At 37.0% G+C, this 19,022-nt stretch overlaps 1 pseudogene; it reads left to right on the top strand.

Annotated features, from left to right (window-relative positions):
- The first annotated feature begins 17,390 nt into the window (after positions 1–17,390).
- LOC124973917 (tRNA methyltransferase 10 homolog A-like) lies at positions 17,391–18,406 on the top strand (annotated as a pseudogene).
- Positions 18,407–19,022: the final 616 nt, after the last annotated feature.

The following is a 19,022-nucleotide window of genomic DNA, read 5'->3' as shown; positions in this document are numbered from 1 at the left end:
CTTTCTGCACAGAGCCAGCTCCAAGCCCTGGAATCAGTAGGGGGCTAGGGGCAGCTTTCTTCGGGAGCACTGCATTATCAAATTCCTCCGAGACTTCAGGCTACTGAAGGCTGGGAGGTGATACACTGGAAATCTACAGGGACACTATAAGCCAATAGAGGAAATCTGCAATATCTCAGGGTCCCACTGACATCTGACCAGTATGAGAAAACAAGAGAAGAAAATGTCCCAAACAAACCTAGATACTATATCAATAAAACCCGATGACAGCACAGCAGAAGAAATGTCAGAAAGGGAGATCAGAATGTACATAATTAAAACGATCAGGGAAGCAAATGAGATGAAAGAGCAAAGGCAGGCATTGAAGGAGGAGATGAAAGAACAAATGCAGGCATTAAATGATTGCACCAATCAACAGTTAAAAGAACAAATACAGGAAACAAGAGATCATTTCAATAAAGAGTTAGAGATACTGAAAAAAAAAAAACAGACAGAAATCCTTGAAATGAAGGAAACAATAAACCAAGTTAAAAACTCCATAAAAAGAATAACCAATAGGATAGAACACCTGGAAGACAACCTCAGACATTGAAGACAAAATATTTAATCTTGAAAAGAAACTTGACGAATCAGAGAAGATGGTAAGAAATCATGAACAGAATCTACAAGAATTATGGGATATCCTCAAAAGGCCAAATTTAAGAATTATTGGGATTGAGGAAGGCTTAGAGAAACAAACCAAAGGAATGAACAATCTATTCAATGAAATAATATCAGAAAATTTCCCAAATCTGAAGAACAAAATGAAAAACCAAGTACAAGAGGCTTATAGGACTCCAAATATGGAAAATTACAACAGACCCAACCAAGGCACATTATTATGAAAATACCTAACATACAAAATAAACACAGAATTTTAAAGGCCACGAGAGAAAAGAATCAAATTACATTCAAGGGGAAAACAATAAGAATATCAGCAGATTTTTCAATCCAGACCCTAAAAACTAGAAGGGTCTGGAAGAACATTTACCAAGCCGTGAAAGAAAACAGATGCCAACCAAGAATCTTATACCCAGCAAAACTTACTTTCAGATTTGACAACGAAATAAGATCCTTCCATGATAAACAAAAGCTAAAGGAATTTACAAAAAGAAAGCTGGCATTACAGAACATTCTCAGCAAAATATTCCATGAGGAAGAGATGAAAAACAATGATGCAAATCACAATGGGATGAACTAGCCTAAAGGAATAGCCAAATAAAGGAGAAACCAAATCATGTCAAAAAACAAATATGAGTCAAATGACTAGGAATACAAATCATATCACAATAATAACCCTGAATGTTAATGGACTGAACTCATCAATCAAAAGCCATAGCCTGGCAGATTGGATTAAAAAGAAAAATCCTACAATATGCTGCCTGCAAGAGGCTCTTCTCATAGAAAGATATACCCAGAGACTAAAGGTGAAAGGAAGGGAAAAAACATACCACACACACAGACACAGCAAAAAAGCTGGATTATCCATCCTCATTTCTGATAATGTGGACTTCAAACCAAAACTAGTCAGAAGGGATAAAGAAGGACATTACATGCTGCTTAAGGGAAGCATAAATTTGCAAGACATAACAATCATAAATATCTATGCCCCGAACATTGGCTCATCTACGTATGTCAAACAAATCCTTCTGAATTCCAGAAATCAAATAGACAGCAACACAATAATACTAGGCGATTTTAACACACCTCTCACCACTGGATAGATCGTCCAAACAAAAATTGAGTAAAGAAATCATAGATCTCAATAACACAATCAACAATTTAGACTTAACAGACATATATAGAATATACCATCCAACAAAGAACGAATAGACTTTCTTCTCAGCAGCACATGGATACTTCTCTAAAATAGACCATATTTTATGCCACAAAGCTACTGTTAGCAAATACAAGAAGATAGACATACTACCTTGTACTCTATCAGATCATAATGGATTGAAATTAGAAATAAATGACAGAATAAAAAACAGAAATATCTCCAGTACCTGGAGATTAAATAATACACTATTATATGATGAATGGATAACAGATAACATCAGGAGGAAACTAAATAAATTCTTAGGAGTAAATCAGATCAAAGACACATCATATCAAAATCTCTGGGACACTATGAAAGCAGTACTTAGAGCAAGATTTATTTCATGGGGTGCATTCAACAAAAGAAGTAGAAATCAACAAACAAAAGACTTAGCAATACAGCTCAAAGCGCTAGAAAAAGAAGAGCAGACCAATACCAAAAGTAGTAGATGACAGGAAATAGATAAAATCAGAGCCAACATCAATGAAATTGAAACAAAAGAAACAATTGGAAAAATTAACAAAATAAATAATTGGTTCTTTGAAAAAATAAACAAAATTGTTAAACCCTTAGCCACACTAACAAAGAGAATGAGGGAGAAAACTCAAATTACTAAAATTCGGAATGAACAAGGAAATATCACAACGGACACGAGTGAAATACAAAACATAATTAGAAGCTATTTTGAAAATCTATATTCTAAAAAAACAGAAAACCTCAAAGACATCAACAAGTTTCTACAGACATATGAATTACCTAAACTGAACAAGGAGGACATACATAACTTAAAAAAATCAATTTCTTCAAGCAATGACATAGAAGAGGTCATCAAAAGCCTACCAACAAAGAAAAGTCCGGGACCAGATGGATTCTCAGCAGAGTTCTATAAAACCTTTAAAGAAGAGTTCATTCAAATACTTCTCAAAATATTCCATGAAATAGAAGAAGAGGGAACCCTCCCAAACTTGTTCTATGAAGCCAAAATCACCCTGATACCTAAACCAGATAGAGATACATTGAGGAAAGAAAATTTTAGACCAATATCCTTAATGAACATCGACACAAAAATTCTAAACAAAATTTTAGCAAATTGCACACATAAATATATTAAAAAGATAGTGTACCATGATCAAGTGGGTTTCATCCCAGGGATGCAATGTTGGTTCAACATCCAGAAATCAATAAATGCCATTCACCATATCAACAGACTTAAAGTCAAGAATCACATGATTATTTCAATAGATGCAGAAAAAGCATTCGATAAAATAGAGCATCCCTTCATACTCAAAACACTAGAAAAAATTGGGGTAGTGGGAACATTCCTTAACATTATACAGGCCATCTACGCTACGCCAATGGCCAGTATCATTCTAAATGGTGAAAAGCTGAAAGCATTCCCCCTAAAAACTGGAACAAGGCAGGGATACCCTCTTTCACCACTTTTTTTCAACATCGTCCTTGAGACTCTAACCAGAGCAATTAGACAAACCAAAGGAATTAAAGGGATACAAATTGGAAAAGAAGAACTCAAACTATCCCTGTTCACTGATGACATGATTATATATTTAGAGGAACCTGGAAATTCCACCAGAAAACTTTTAGAACTCATAAGTGAGTTCAGTAATGTAGCAGGTTACAAGAGCAATGCTCATAAATCCAATGCATTTTTTTATACATAAGTGATGAATCTTCAGAAAGAGAAATTAGGAAAACTACCCCATTCACAATAGTATTGAAAAAAATAAAGTACTTTGGAATCAATCTCACAAAAGAGGTGAAAGACCTCTACAATGAGAACTACAGAAAACTAAAGAAAGAAATTAATGAAAACCTTAGAAGATGGAAAGATCTCCCATGTTCTAGATAGGCAGAATTAATATTGTCAAAATGGCCATACTACCTAAAATGCTATACAGATTCAATGCAATTCCAATAAAAATCCCATTGATGTACCTTGCAGAAATAGAGCAAGCAATTATGAAATTCATCTGGAAGAATGAAAAACCCATAATAGCTAAAGCAATCCTCAGTAGAAAGAGTGAATCAGGGACATCGCAATACCAGATCTTCAATTCTACTACAAAGCAATAGTAACAAAAACTGCATGGTGTTGGTACCAAAATAGACAGGTAGATCAATGGTACAGACTAGAGGACAGGGTCACAAACCCAAATAAATACAATTTTCTCATACTAGACAAAGGGTCCAAAAGTATGCAGTGGATAAAAGATAGCCTCTCCAACAAATGGTGCTGAGAAAACTTGAAAACCATATGCAAAAGAATGAAATTAACCTTTATCTCTCAACCTGCACAAAACTCAACTCAAAGTGGATCAAGGACCTCGGAATCAGACCAGAGACCCTGCATCTTATAGAAGAAAAATAGGTCCAAACATTCAACTTGTTGGCTTAGGATCAGACTTCCTTCACAGGACTCCCATAGCACAAGAAATAAAAGCAAGAATCAACAACTGGGATAGATTCAACTAAAAAGTTTTCTCTCAGCAAAGGAAACTATCCGTAATGCAAAGAGAGAGCCTACAGAGTGGGAGAATATCTTTGCCATTCATACTTCAGATAGAACACTAATTTCCAGAATATATAAAGAACTCAAAAAACTCTACACCAAGAATGCAAATAAACCAATCAACAAATGGGCTAAGGAAATGAACAGAAACCTCACAGAAGAAGATGTACAAGCAATCAACAGATATATAAAAAAATGTTCAACATCTCTAGTAAGAAGAGAAATGCAAATCAAAACTACCCTAAGATTTCATCTCACCCCAATTAAAATGGCAATTATCAAGAACACAAGCAACAATAGGTGTTGGCAAGGATGTGGGGAAAAAGGTAAACTCATACATTGCTTGTGGGGTTGCAAATTAGTGCAGCCACTCGGGAAAGCAGTATAGAGATTCCTCAGAAAGTTTGGAATGGAACCACCATTTGACCCAACTATCCCACTCCTAGGTCTATACCCAAAGGACTTCAAATCAGCATACTACAGGGATACAGTCACATCAATATTCATTGCTGCTCAATTCACCATAGCCAAATTGTGGAACTAACCTAGATGCCCTTCATTGATGATTGGATAAAGAAACTGTGGCATATATATACAATGGAATATTACTCCGCACTGAAGAATGATAAAATTATGGTATTTGCAGGTAAATGGATGAAATTGGAGAATATCATGCTAAGTGAGATAAGCCAATCTCAAAAAACTAAAGGACGAATGATGTGGCTGATAAGCAGATGAGAACATATAATGGGGGGTGGGAGGGCTTAGCATTAGTGTTAGGGTTAGGTTTAGGGTTAGGGATAAGGAGGGTGGTAAGAATGGAGGAAGGAAGAACTGTGCAGAGGGAAAAGAGTGGTGAGAGGGGTGGGGGGGAAGGGAAAAAAGTAATGAATCCAACATCATTGCCCTATGTAAATTTATGATTACAAAAATGGTATGCCTTGACTCCATGTACAAATAGAGAAACAACCTGTATCCCATTTGTATACAATAATAAAAAAAAGAAATGTGTGGAAGAAATAGGAGCATGAAGAGAGAAGGGCAATGGACAAAGAGATATTGATGGTTATTTTTATGTGTCAACTTGGGTGAGCCACAATGCCAAAATATTTGCTTGAACATTATTCTGTATATTTCTCTTATAGTGCTTTCCATGAGGTTAACAATAAAACTGATGGACTTTGAGTAAAGCAGATTGCCATCCATAAAGTGGGTGGGGTTCATCCAATCAGTTGAAGGTCTTAATGAAGGAAAAGACTGACCTCCCCAATCAAAGAGGATTTCTGTCAACCTGAAAGCCTTTCGACTTGAACTGCAAACTTTGGACTTGCCAGTCTCAACAAAGCTGTGAGTTCATTCCTTAAAATAAGTCTCTTTATATTTGCCCACCTCCCATTGGGTCCTTTTCTCTGAAGAATCCTGATTAATAAATACATTTCTCAGGTCTTTTACTATTTATATTAAAGGGGGAGACAATCTTAAAAAAAATAGACCATATGTTATGACACAAAGCAGCCCTTAGGAAATGCAAAAAAATAGAGATACTGCCTTGTTTTCTATCAGATCATAATGGACTGAGAGCGGAAATCAATGACAAAATAAAATACAGAAATTACTCCAATACCTGAAGAGTAAATTATATGCTATGGAATGAAACATGGATAACATAAAACTTAAGGGAAGAGATAAAAAAATTCTTAAAGGTCAATGAGAATGATGATACAACATATCAAAATCTCTGGGACACTATGAAAAGAGTACTAAGAGGAAAATTCATTCCATGGAGTGCATTCCAGAAAAGAATGAAAAGTCAACAAGTAAATGATCTAACATTACAGCTCAAAGTCCTAGAGAAAGAATAACAGAATAACAGCAAAAGTAGTACAAAACAGGAAATAATTAAAATCAGAGCAGTAATCATTGAAATTGAAACAAAAGAAACAATTCAAAAAATTGACAAAACAAAAAGTTGGTTCTTTGAGAAGTTAAACAAAATAGACAAACCCTTAGTCACACTAAGAAAGAGGAGAGAGAAAACTCAAATTACTAAAATTCATGGTGAAAAAGGAAATATCACGACAGACACCACTGAGATACTTAACATAATTATAAGCTACTTTGAAAATCTGTACTGCAACAAAGTAGAATCTACCGAAGATATTGACAAATTGCTAGAGATATATGCTCCTCCCAAACTAAACCAGGAGGGCACACAAAATTTAAACAGATCAATATCGAGCAATGAAAGAGAAGAAGACATTAAAAACCTACCATCCAAGAAAAGCTGAGGAACAGAGGGGTTCTCAGCTGAGTTATACAAGAGCTTCAAAGAAGATCTCCTTCCAATAGTTCTCAAAGTATTCCAGGAAATAGAAAAGGAGGGTACCTTACCAAACTCATTCTATGAAGCTAATATCACCTTCATACCCAAACCAGGAAAAGTCTCATCAAGGAAAGAAAATTTTAGACCAATATCCTTGATGAATACAGATGCAAAAATCCTTAACAAAATATTGGAAAACCTATCCAAAAACACATTAAGAAAATCATGCACCTTGATCAAGTGGGGTTCATCCCTGGAATGCAAGCGTGATTTAACATCTGTAAATCAATAAACATAATCCATCATGTCAATAGACTTAAGGATAAGAATCATATGGTCATTTCACTTGATGCAGAAGAAGTGTTCAACAAAATACAACACCCTTTCATGCTCCAAACACTAGGAAAAATAGTGATAGTAGGAACATACCTGAACATTGTAAAGGCTATTTATGCTAAGCCCATGGCCAACTTCATTCTTAATGGAGAAAAACTGAAACCATTACCTTTAAAAATGGGAAAAAGATAGGGATGTCCTCTTTTGCTACTTCTATTCAACACTGTCCTTGAAACTCTAGACAGAGCAATTAGGCCAAAAAAAGAAATTAAAGGGATACAAATAGGAAAAGAGGTTCTTAAATTGTCACTATTTGCTGATGACATGATTCTAAATTTAGAGGATCCAAAAACCTCCTCCAGAAAGCTTCTAGATCTCATCAATGAATTCAGCAAAATAGCAGGCTATAAAATCAACACACATAAATCTAAAGCATTTTTATATGCAAGTGATGAAACAGCTGAAAGGGAAATGAGGAAAACAACCCCATTTGCAATAGCCTCAAAAAAAAAATAAAATACTTTGGAATCAATCTAAGCAAAGAGGTAATGATCTCTACAATAAAAACTACAAAACATTGAAGAAAGAAATTGAGGAAGACCTTAGAAGATGGAAAGATCTCCAATGTTCTTGGATAGGCAGAATTAATATTGTCAAAATGGCCATACTACCAAAAGTGCTATACAGATTTTATGCAATTCCACCTAAAATTCCAATGATGTACCTTACAGAAATAGAGCAAGCAATCATGAAATTCATCTAGAATAATAAGAAACCCAGAATAGCTAATACAATCCTTAATAGGAAGAATGAAGCAGGGGATTTCACAATACCAAAATTTCAACTCTACTACAAAGCAATACTGACAAAAACGGCATGGTATTGGCACCAAAATAGACAGGTAGATCAAGGGTACAGAATAGAGGACATGGATACAAACCCAATTAAATACAGTTTTCTCATACTAGACTAAGGTGCCAAAAATATGCAATGGAGAAAAGATAGCCTCTTCAACAAATGGTGCTGGGAAAACTGGAAATCCATATGCAAAAGAATGAAACTAAACCCCAATCTCTCACCCTGCACAAAAATCAACTCACAATGGATCAAGGACCTTGAAATCAGACCAGAGACCTTGCATCTTATAGAAGAAATAGTAGGTCCAAATCTCCACCTTGTTGGCTTAGGATCAGACTTCCTTAACAGGACTCCCATAGCACAAGAAATAAAAGCAACAATCAATAACTGGGATAGATTCAAACTAAATGGCTTTCTCTCAGCAAAGGAAACTATCAGAAATGTGAAGAGAGAGCCTACAAAGTGGGAGAATATCTTTGCCACCCATACTTCAGATAGAGCACCAATTTCCAGAAAATGTAAAGAGCTCAAAAAACTCTACACCAAGAATACAAATAACCAAATCAACAAATGGGCTAAGGATATGAACAGACACTTCACAGAAGATCTATGAGCAATCAACGAATACATTAAAAAATGTCCACCATTGTTAGTAATAAGAGAAATGCAAATCAAAACTACACTAAGATTCCATCTCACTCCAATTAGAATGGCAATTATCAAGAATACAAGCAACAGTAGGGAGAGTGTGCGGGGAAGAAGGTACACTCATACATTGCTGGTGGGGATGCAAATTAGTGCAGTCACTCTGGAAAGCAGTGTGGAGATTCCTTAGAAAAACTGGAATGGACTCACCATTTGACCCAGTTTTCCCACTCCTCGGCCTACACCCAAAGGACTTAAAATCAGCATAGTACAGAGATACAGCCACATCAATGTTCATAGCTGCTGAATTCATAGTAGCCAGACTGTGGAACCAACCTCGATGTCCTTCAAATGATGAATGGATAAAGAAACTGTGGTATATGTATACAATGGAATATTACTCAGCTATAAAGAATAATAAAATCATGGCATTTGTAGGCAAATGGATGAAATTGGAGAATATCATGCTAAGTGAGATAAGCCAATCTCAAAAATTCAGAAGTCGAATGATCTCACTGATAAGTGGATGATGACACATAATGGGGGTGGGAGGGGTGCAAGAATGGAGGAAAGAGGGACTGTATAAAGGGAAAAGTGTGGTGGGAGTGGTGGGGGAAGGAAAAAATAACAGAATAAAATAAACATCATTACCCTATGTAAATGTATGATTACACAAACGGTATGCTATTACTCCATGTACTAACAGAAACAACATGTATCTCAGTTATTTAAAATAAAAATAAATTTTTAAAAAACCTGCATGAGTTTATGGCAAATAAGGCAGTGCCCAAAATTCAGAGGGCTTGGTGTATTCAGGATGGGGGGCGTTGCCCTGTGAAGCCCTTCCTCCAGGGAAAACCTCCACTGCTTATAAAGTGACTCAACTAACGCAAATGTCCTTCCATGTGCTACACAGATAACCAGATTGAGAGTGATCAGCACCACGTGAGGGTTAAAAAATGAAACCCATCACATATTTCAGAGGAAGTTATTCCCATGGAAGAACATCCACATAACAGAAGTCTATTGAAGGCCCAGGGCAGTTGTTATTTGGTAGATTATGAATAATATGTTAAAGTTAAAGATGAGAGGGCAGCTACTTTGTTAGTTTTAGATGGTACAGTGTGGGTATACTAGTATGAAATATCTGAGGACTTGAATTTTTTTTAATTGTGGATGGAAATATAGGTTTTATATTATTTATTTTTTATATGTATTACTGAGGATCAAACCCATTGCCTCACATGTGTTAGCCAATAGCTCTACCACTGAGCTACAACCCCAGCCTCAGCACATCTATTTTATTAATTTCAGATAGTTCAGTATGGATGTAATATTGACTGTCCAGAGCTCAACTCTTATATTGGTGTTAGCAGCTACAGTATGGATATATTAGTATAAAGCATCACAAGGAAGCTATTATTTTCATGTTATAGGCCACAATGTGGTTATATGTACTTTAATGTCACAAGAGTCTATATTAGCATTAGGAAACATGACACAGCTCTTATATATGTGTTACATGAAACCATATGGATATCATATTGATTTTAATAGTGACAGTATGGCAAATATATTCATATTAAATGCCATAGGGCAGCTGTTAAATTAGTGCTAGATGCAACAATATAGATATTATATTGGTATTTCAACCTTGGACCTTATATTAACACTAAAGGACACAGTGCAGCTATTTTATTATTGCTAGAGGATGCAGTGTGGACACCACATTAATATAAGAAGTCACAGAGTACCTACTATATTAGTTTTAGATCCAACTGCATGGATTTCATATTATTATTAAAGGCCACAGTGGTGGTTATTATATTAGTATTAGTGGCCAAAAGTTGTACATTACATTAATATTGAAGTCTACAAGGGGGTCTATGAGTGTTAGATGCTTCAGAATGGATATTCTATTAGTATCAGAGGTCACAGTGTGGGTATTCTATTAGTACTAGAGTCTGCAGTGTGGATAATATGTTAGTGTTGAGGCCACAGTTTGGATAATATATTGATACCAGAGGTCACAGTGTACACATCATATTAATATTGAAGGTCCCATGACTGCTGTTGTATTAGTGGGAAAGGCCACTCTGTGGATGCTGACTTAGTGTCAAGAGGCCATGTATGGACTCATTAGCATCAGAGGTCACTATGGATGATGGATTAGCATTAGAGGCTACACATGGAGAGCACATGAGCATTATCATACCACCACATCAGTGTCAGGACAATGCTGGGTCCTGGAAGGTAGCTGGCCCTCAGGTGGCCACTGGGTGCCAGAGTTCAGAAGGATACAGGTGCCTTTCTTGATGTTCCTGACAAATGGACAGAATTCAGTACTATGTCCAGATTATTCAAGGCCATTATTTTAGAAATTCAAATATAAATGAAACCCATTCACATGATTTTTTCAAACAGTGATGATTGAACAAGTTTTTGAAAACTATACTGACTATATTAACTATTACTATATTAATATTTAACTATATGAAAATATACACACACTGAAACTCTTAAGAAAATTAACCTATAATAGTCAAAAATTAAAATTTGAGGCAACTAAAAATTTCTTGGAGACAGAAGAAAATCTATGTAATCTTAGTGTTAGTGATAGGGTGTGTGTGTTTGTACTCTAGTACTGGGACTGAAAGCAAGTCCACACACATGCTGGAAAATCTCTCTAAAAATAAGCTACCTCACCAGTCCCTGGCAATGAGTTTTAATTCACAATACCAAAAGTCAATTTACAGAAAAAAATGTTGATAAGATAAACTTTAGAAGATTAAATTTTTACCAAGTGTTTTATTGCATGCCTACAATCCAAATTGCTCAAAGGCTGAGGCAGGAGGATTGCAAATTTGAGGTGAGATGGGGAGATTCAAAAAAGGGTGGGATGTGGCTCAGTGGCTGAGCAAAGTCTGGCATGTGTGAGGCCCTGGATTCCATCCCTAACACCATACCAAAAAAAGTTATACTGTAAGAGAGAACAAAATGACAAGCCCAACACCAAGATAAAATATTTACAAAACACATTTCTGAAAATAAAGTTTTATTCAAAATACAGAGAATTCTTAAAAACTAACAATTAAAATCCCAAAGTAAATTGTTAAATATCTGAACAGATGCCTGACCCAAGAAAATACAAAGATGGCAAATAGTTATACAAAATGATGTTCAGAATTTCATACCATCAGGGAATCACAAATAAAACCATTCTGAGGTAGCATAGCACAGTTATTAGGGACTGCTGGATTCTAAGAACAGGTACTACATAAACAGCTCCAGGATGCGGGAGCCTAGCACCCTCAGGCATTGCTGGGAGAACACATGGCACAGCCACCTTGAAGGACAGTGTGCCAGTTCTTCTCAAAGCAAAATCAGTCTAATCTGTGACCCCACAGTGTACCTATAAATTGCTGCATTTAGAAAAGTGCTTTGAAAAGCATGTAAGAACAAAATTAGCATGTAATTTTGCAACAGAGTTCTGTGATACTGATCAGATCAAAAGTTGAACTGTTCGTCCATAGCTGAATGCACAATTGAACTACTGACATACACAAAGATACAGGTGCATCCTACCTGGTGTGCTGCTAAGTAAATAAGATGGGCCAAAGAAGCTGCATCGTCCAACTTTCATGACATTCTAGAAAAGTAAAACTTGCAGTCAGGTGAGAAGATGCATAGGATGAAGGCCAGGAGGGTCCCCAGTTCAGGAGCCTCCATCCACATGGAGTCTGGGATCACCAACCTCTGTGTGCATGGTTGTGTTCAGAAACTAAAGAACTCCCTGAACTAATTCTTTTAGAGATTTCTGTGAAGAGCAAGTCCTGTAGGCATGATGGATTATTACTTCAGTATCTAGCTCCTTTGCCCACATGATGGGCAGGGGGCTGGAAGTTGCAAGATGAAGTCATCACTTGGTCTTTCTCATGACCATCATCCATCCTGAAGGTGCCCTAGAGCCCAAAAAAAGTCCCTATTAGAGCAAAAGACCCTCTTACCACCCCAGAGATTCTGCAGGATTTAGGAACTCTGTGCAAGTAACCAAGAAAAAGAACCCACACTGGAAAAACAATGATCCTAACACCCTGATCACTCAAGGATATGAAGATTGTAGGAATGCTGGGCCAGGAATTGGGGGTGGAGACCAATGGGTATTTCTTATTTTGTCACAAACTGTAATCTGGAACAGAAATTAATTCATTGCTCACAACAGAACAACGAAATAATGACATGGTAAAAAATAGGAGCTAGGTCTCCCCCTGATGGGGAGTGAAGTCACACAATAGCAAAGGGAGAAAGTAGAGTGATCTATGTTATAATGGATCAGAATCCACCAACTACACATCATCACAAACTCACATTTAGCTTGAGATACACACAGATGGTCTCAAATTAACATAGGAGAAGGTAGAGATTAGAACACATATACTACCTTGCATTGTCCATTTTGAGGAACATGATGCAATGGGCAGTTTCTTGGTCCTGAAGCCATGGAGAAGCAGGTGTTAAGGCTGAAAATAGGACCGGGGTGAAGCCAAGCCTGTTGGCTCTGCTGCATGACTCAGTGGAGTGAGGCAGACTTGGAGGGAGTGCTGCTGGATGCATCCACTGCTGTCCTACTGCCAGCACTGGCTGTGAGCAACTGCAACTGTGAAGGCTTGATGCAGAGCCTCTCCTGGCTGTATTACTGCAGCCAACTGTGCCATGTGGATTTGGGGTTCTGCTGGCTCCTGTATGAGGTGGTATCAATGCCTAGGCCAGACTCTACCAGGTCCACTGCCTCTTTCTGCTGTCCCGCTGGGTCAACTTCCCTGTCTGAATCCTGGATGCAGGCTCTGTGGACCACAGGTGGGTGCTGCGTGCCCCAGAGTGCAACTGCAGCATGAAGGATGACCAGTACCTGTACCTGCCCACCCATGTGCACACCATCCAACCTCAACGCCATACCCCAAGGCCAACAAGTGGCTCAAGGGTGAGAAGTACAAGCCTGTTGATATTCTCACCAAGGATCAGGTGGGCAAGGTGCTGTATGTAGGAAAAGAAGGTGCTACAAAAGGAGAAAAAGGAAAGGTCCTCTTGAACCTGGTTGACTTGCTAGTGTAGTCACAGGTCCTAGCCCTGGCAGATTGTGTAGTGCATCAGTGTAATCCAGGTCTGAGCCTTGGTAAACTGTGTAGTTGACTGGCACAGCCCAGGTCTAGGCCCTGGCATACCGTGAAGTTGACTGTTATAGTCCAGGTCCAGGCCCTGGCAGATGGTGCAGCTGGCTGGTGCAGTCCAGGTAAGAGCCCTGGCAGACTGTGCAGTTGAGGAGAGTAACACCTTCCCCTGCATGCCTAAGGCCCTGGGTTCTCTCCTCACTATCACAAAAACATAACAAAACAAAACAAAAAACCCTTCATCCTTTTTCATTGGGTGAAACAATCCCCTTGACAGATGTCCCCCATTGGTCAGGTGACTCCTACACTCTCTTCTAAGGCCAATCCTATTATCTTTTTTAATTTTGTGTGTTTTTCTTCTCTTGTTCTTTTCTACGAGTAACATTTTTGTGAAGATTTTTAAAACATTTTGAGCCAGGTGTGGTGGTACACACCTCTAATATGAGCTACTCTGGGAGGTTAAGGCAGGAGGGTCACATGTTTGGGAAACCCACCTGGGCAGCTTAATGACAAGTCTCAAAGTAAAAAGGGCTGGGGATGTTGCTCAGTGGTGGAGCACTGGCAGTGTGAGGGAGGCCCTGGGGTCAAACCCCATCACCACAAAATAAAGTAAAACAATATTTTAAAATAATTATAGTCTCCCAGGAAGTTGGTAAAATAATACATTTTGTATACTCTTCACCCAGTTTCCTTAAGTGGCACTGTTTTACATAACTAATACTAAACCAGGATATTGACAGTGCTGTGACTGGTTATGAAAGGGAAATGCTCTTGTAAAAGAAAACTGGTTTTGCCATATGTGTATTGACAGTGATTGGATGTGAGCTTGGAAGGAAAAGCAGGTTCTGATCTCAAAATATATAGCTAATTGTAATCCTGTTGATGTTATACTTCAGGTAGCCTGAGAACAGAGATCTTTGGAAAGAAATAATTTAAATATGTAGTTGGTGCTTAAGCTAGGTTATGGCAATCACACCTTTTAAGCTAAAATATCAGAGGAATGAGACTACCTCCCTCATCTTGGTGGCCTCATGCTATTTAATAAAACCAGGAGATGAAACAGAAAAAAAATCCCAGATGCAATGGGTAGGAGCTGGGGCTGTAACTCAGTGACAGAAAACTCACCTGGATCCTGTGATGCACTGAGTTTGATCCTCACCACCACATGAAAATAAATAAATGAAAATAAGGGTATAATGTCCATCTGCAGCTAAAAATAAATAAATAAATAAGAAATCTAAAGTATATATATGTATAAATATATATATGTATACATACACATATATATGTATATATATGTACATATATATATTAAAAATCATTTTAAAAAATGCAGTGGGCACATTTAATTGCCAGATGAAAGTTTTTTTAATAGAAATTTGTGTATTAATTAATTAATTAATTAATTAATTTTGGTACCAGGGATTGAACCCAGGGATGCTTAACCACTAAGCCACACTCCAACCTTTTTGCTATTTTATTTAGAGATAGGGTCTAAGTTGCTTAGGGCCTCACTTTGAACTCAAACCTTCTGCCTCAGCCTCCCAAGCCACTGCGATTAGAGGTGTGTGCCACCATACCCAGTCAGAAATAAGTTTTTGATATCATTTTCTAATCCAAGGCATCAGGGCTCTTTAAAGAAGTGGCAGATACTAGAACCAAGAGAATAAATATAAAGCCAGGGTAACATTTAAGTATCAGAAAGAACTTTGGGACAAAGCAGGAAAATATGCTAAAGGACAACAGGAGATAAAGGAAAAAAGATCCCAGTGGAAAAACCCCAAAAGTTAAACTAAGAATGAATTGAGGAATGAGGAATTATAGAATTGGATAATAAATAACAACCTAAGGTAACTCTCCAATGTCCATAGTGATACAAAAAAGTAATTGAATAGATAAATAAATGGGTTGACTGGAAACCATTGTGCAGAAGGATTTCAGATAATTTGGACACACACTCAGCCATCAAGGAGGTGGAGTTAACTCCCTGTTCCTTATGTGCAGGCCATGCAGGGTGACATCCTCCAGAAGATCACAGACAATGTGGACACAGAGAGACAGAAATTTCCCAATGAGAAACCTGAAAGGCCCTGCCTCAGCCAGGTGAATACAGTTAGTACTAACAGGATATTCCCCTTTGGGACCTGAGATCTCAGAGATGCTGTCCACCTCTGCAACCTGTCTCCCCCAGAACCACATCCCCAGGATATATATATGAAGATAAAAAGTAAACACAATGGAGAACAATGTAAAAAGTACCTGAAAGGTCCTTCTCAAACTTGTTAAGGTCACCAGAACAATGAAGGTCTGAGAAACTGTTCACCTACAAAAAGAAATCTATAGGGACAGGAACTGAATGTGATTTTGGATCCTGGATGGGATCCTGGAACAGGAAGAGGCACAACTGAGAATCCAAAGGAAATGCAACCACACTTAGTGATAGCACACTAGTGTTTGTTCTTCATGACACCTTTCCTAGGATGCTAGCCTATTTGAGGCAGTGAACATAAAGCATATCAAAAGAAAAACAAGAATGAGACTACCTGGGAAATCTCTGCACTTTATTTGCAATTTCTGTATAAAGATAAAATCTATTAAAAAATCAATCCTTAAGACATGGTTATATGTTTTTAAGCACTTGGTTGTTTATACAATTATAATTTTTGATAAGTGACATTCTAACTAGTTCTGTATTTTACTATGTATTCAAAAAGTATTTTAACAGAAAATTAAACCATTTCATCTAATATATGACTCAAGATGGTGCCACTTTTATAGGTTTTATGTTGAAATAAGAACACACGTAGGTCAACTTATATTTTTATGAAGTCACTAGGTACTAGGTGCTGCTTCTAAAAACTTGACCACTTTGCACTAAAATAACATTTTATAGACTCTTTCAACTCATGACTGAAGTTCCTCAACAGAGGGACTTTGACTGTGACTAGATCAGTTATTCCAATGAATCCTTGTCCTATTTTTATTTCTATTCACACTCTTTAGCAGTAATAGATTCAAAATGTTCATTTGATTAATAGTCAAAGAGAAGAAAAAGATAAACAGGATTGGCAACCACAGTGGATGATGCCTTGTGAGAAGAAGAGGTTAGAAGGACACCAGAGTCCATTGCCTCCATGATGTTCTGCAGGAAGTGAAGAAACTGGGGATACAAAGTCCATGGATGATCTTAGATGCTGCTATGTTTTGGAAAATTACTTTTCCTTTTAGAAATCACAAACCATTACTGGAGGTCCAAAATCTTGAATGGTTCCAAATTGAGTGAACTTCTAAGTGATTTTATTATCACTCTATCTGGTCATAAAATTTATGATAACTAAAGATCTAGTTGCTGGGATGCAGTTCAACAAAAGAGCACTTGTCTAGCATGCAGGAAGCACTGGGTTCAACCTTCAGCACCACAAAAGAAAACAAAAAAATGAAATATGTCTTATTTGCATAATCAAGTACAAAATGAATAATCACTTCTAGCAAAACTTCTTTCTAGACCTGAAAGAGTGGACACTATCAAAATAAAAATATTCTGGTGTAACTCTCGCCTCTGCCTCTGGGAGTTGAAGTTTCCAAAGGAGGACTCACAGGCGGTTTTGGAACACACCAGGGACTTTCTGAACAAACTATCACGTTCCCCATCAGCTCAGTTTGAAACACCAAATAATGTCATCTGAAATGTCACCAGCATTTATTGAGACTTCTAATGTTGAAAGGAAGCAAGACTTAAGTGAAGAACAGGAAAGAGAGAAACCAAGATTAGATGAAGGAATTGAACCAGTATCAAAACGACAAATGAAAAGGCTGATAAAACAGAAACAATGGGAAGAACAACAAGAACTTCACAAACAGAATTGGAAAGAAAAATGCAAGAGAAAGAAATTAGAGCAACAGTGTCAACTGGAATCAAATTCAGATGGAAATGACAGAAAACGAGTTCGAAGAAATGTTGCTCGTAGTACACTCTGCCTTATCATTGACTGTAGTTTTGATGATTTGATGGTATTAAAGAACATTAAAAAACTTCATAAGCAAATCCAATGATGCTATGCAGAAAACTGACGAGCACTGCATCCTGTGCAGTTTTACTTGACAAGCCATGGAAGCCAACTAAAAAAGAACATGGATGAAAATGACAAAGGATGGGTCAACTGGAAGGATATCCACATCAAACCAGAGTACTATAGTGAACTCATAAAAAAGAAGACCTGATTTATCTTACATCAGATCCACCCAATATACTAAAGGAATTAGATGAATCAAAGGCATATGTGATTGGAGGATTAGTGGACCACAATCATCATAAGGGATTCACATATAAACAAGCATCAGATTTTGGAATTGATCATGCACAGCTCCCCCTTGGAAGTTTTGTGAAGATGAATAGTCAAAAAGTTTTGGCAGTTAATCATGTATTTGAGATTATTCTGGGATACTTGGAAACAAGAGAATGGCAAGAAGCATTTTTCACTATCTTACCCCAAAGGAAAGGCGCTATTCCCACAGACAAAGCCTATGAAAGTTCTTCCCATGAAAAGCAGTCTGCCATAGTTAAAGGTGGATTGGACAGTGATTCCAGTGAAGGGGAATATAGTAAAAATGAACCAGAGTCACCACATAAAGACAAACAACAGGATAAGGAAAATATCACTGAATCTACAATGCCATCTGCACCACACTAACATTACCTGTTTTTCTTTTAGTAAAGAAAAATTAGGAGAATGTGAGGTGCTTTGAAGAATATTCAAATTGGAAACAAATTATTTCTCTTATTTCTTTTGTGAATTTTAAAAACTCCTTAGAGCTAAATGATAAACACTTTAAACTCTGTAAGAATTTTTGTTTGATAAAATTATGTATCTTTTTAAATTGCTTTTTAAGCTTAATTAAGAACTTTAGAGAATTTTACTTTATTAGTATACCCTATTTCTCTTTTATTTGCTGCAAAGTCTTCTTCAGAATGTGCCTTCTGACCTTTCAGTTCATATCAATGACCTTTATATCAGTGTCTTTCTAATCTGTTGTGTATTCATTTATGGAAGCAGATATTCATAAATGTCCTATAAGTCTATTAAAATGTTATATATGAGAGCTTATCCTCCATTTGCAGCTTTTGCATTGTTTATTTAATTAAAAAATATACAGTAATCCTAGGAGGAAATATCAGTTTGCTACTTAATAATTCATTTTTTGTACTGCAGAGTGCACACCTGTGCCTCCTTTTTCACCTTTTCATGGTTCTGAAGTAATCACAAAACAGTTGAAAAATCTCTTTAATTCATTTTACTAATTCCTATA

This window comes from Sciurus carolinensis, unplaced genomic scaffold, assembly GCF_902686445.1.
Source record: "Sciurus carolinensis unplaced genomic scaffold, mSciCar1.2, whole genome shotgun sequence".
In the NCBI taxonomy this organism is placed as follows: domain Eukaryota; kingdom Metazoa; phylum Chordata; class Mammalia; order Rodentia; family Sciuridae; genus Sciurus; species Sciurus carolinensis.
The sequence above is the reverse complement of the archived record's forward strand: the minus strand, read 5'-3'. Positions and strand labels throughout refer to the sequence as shown.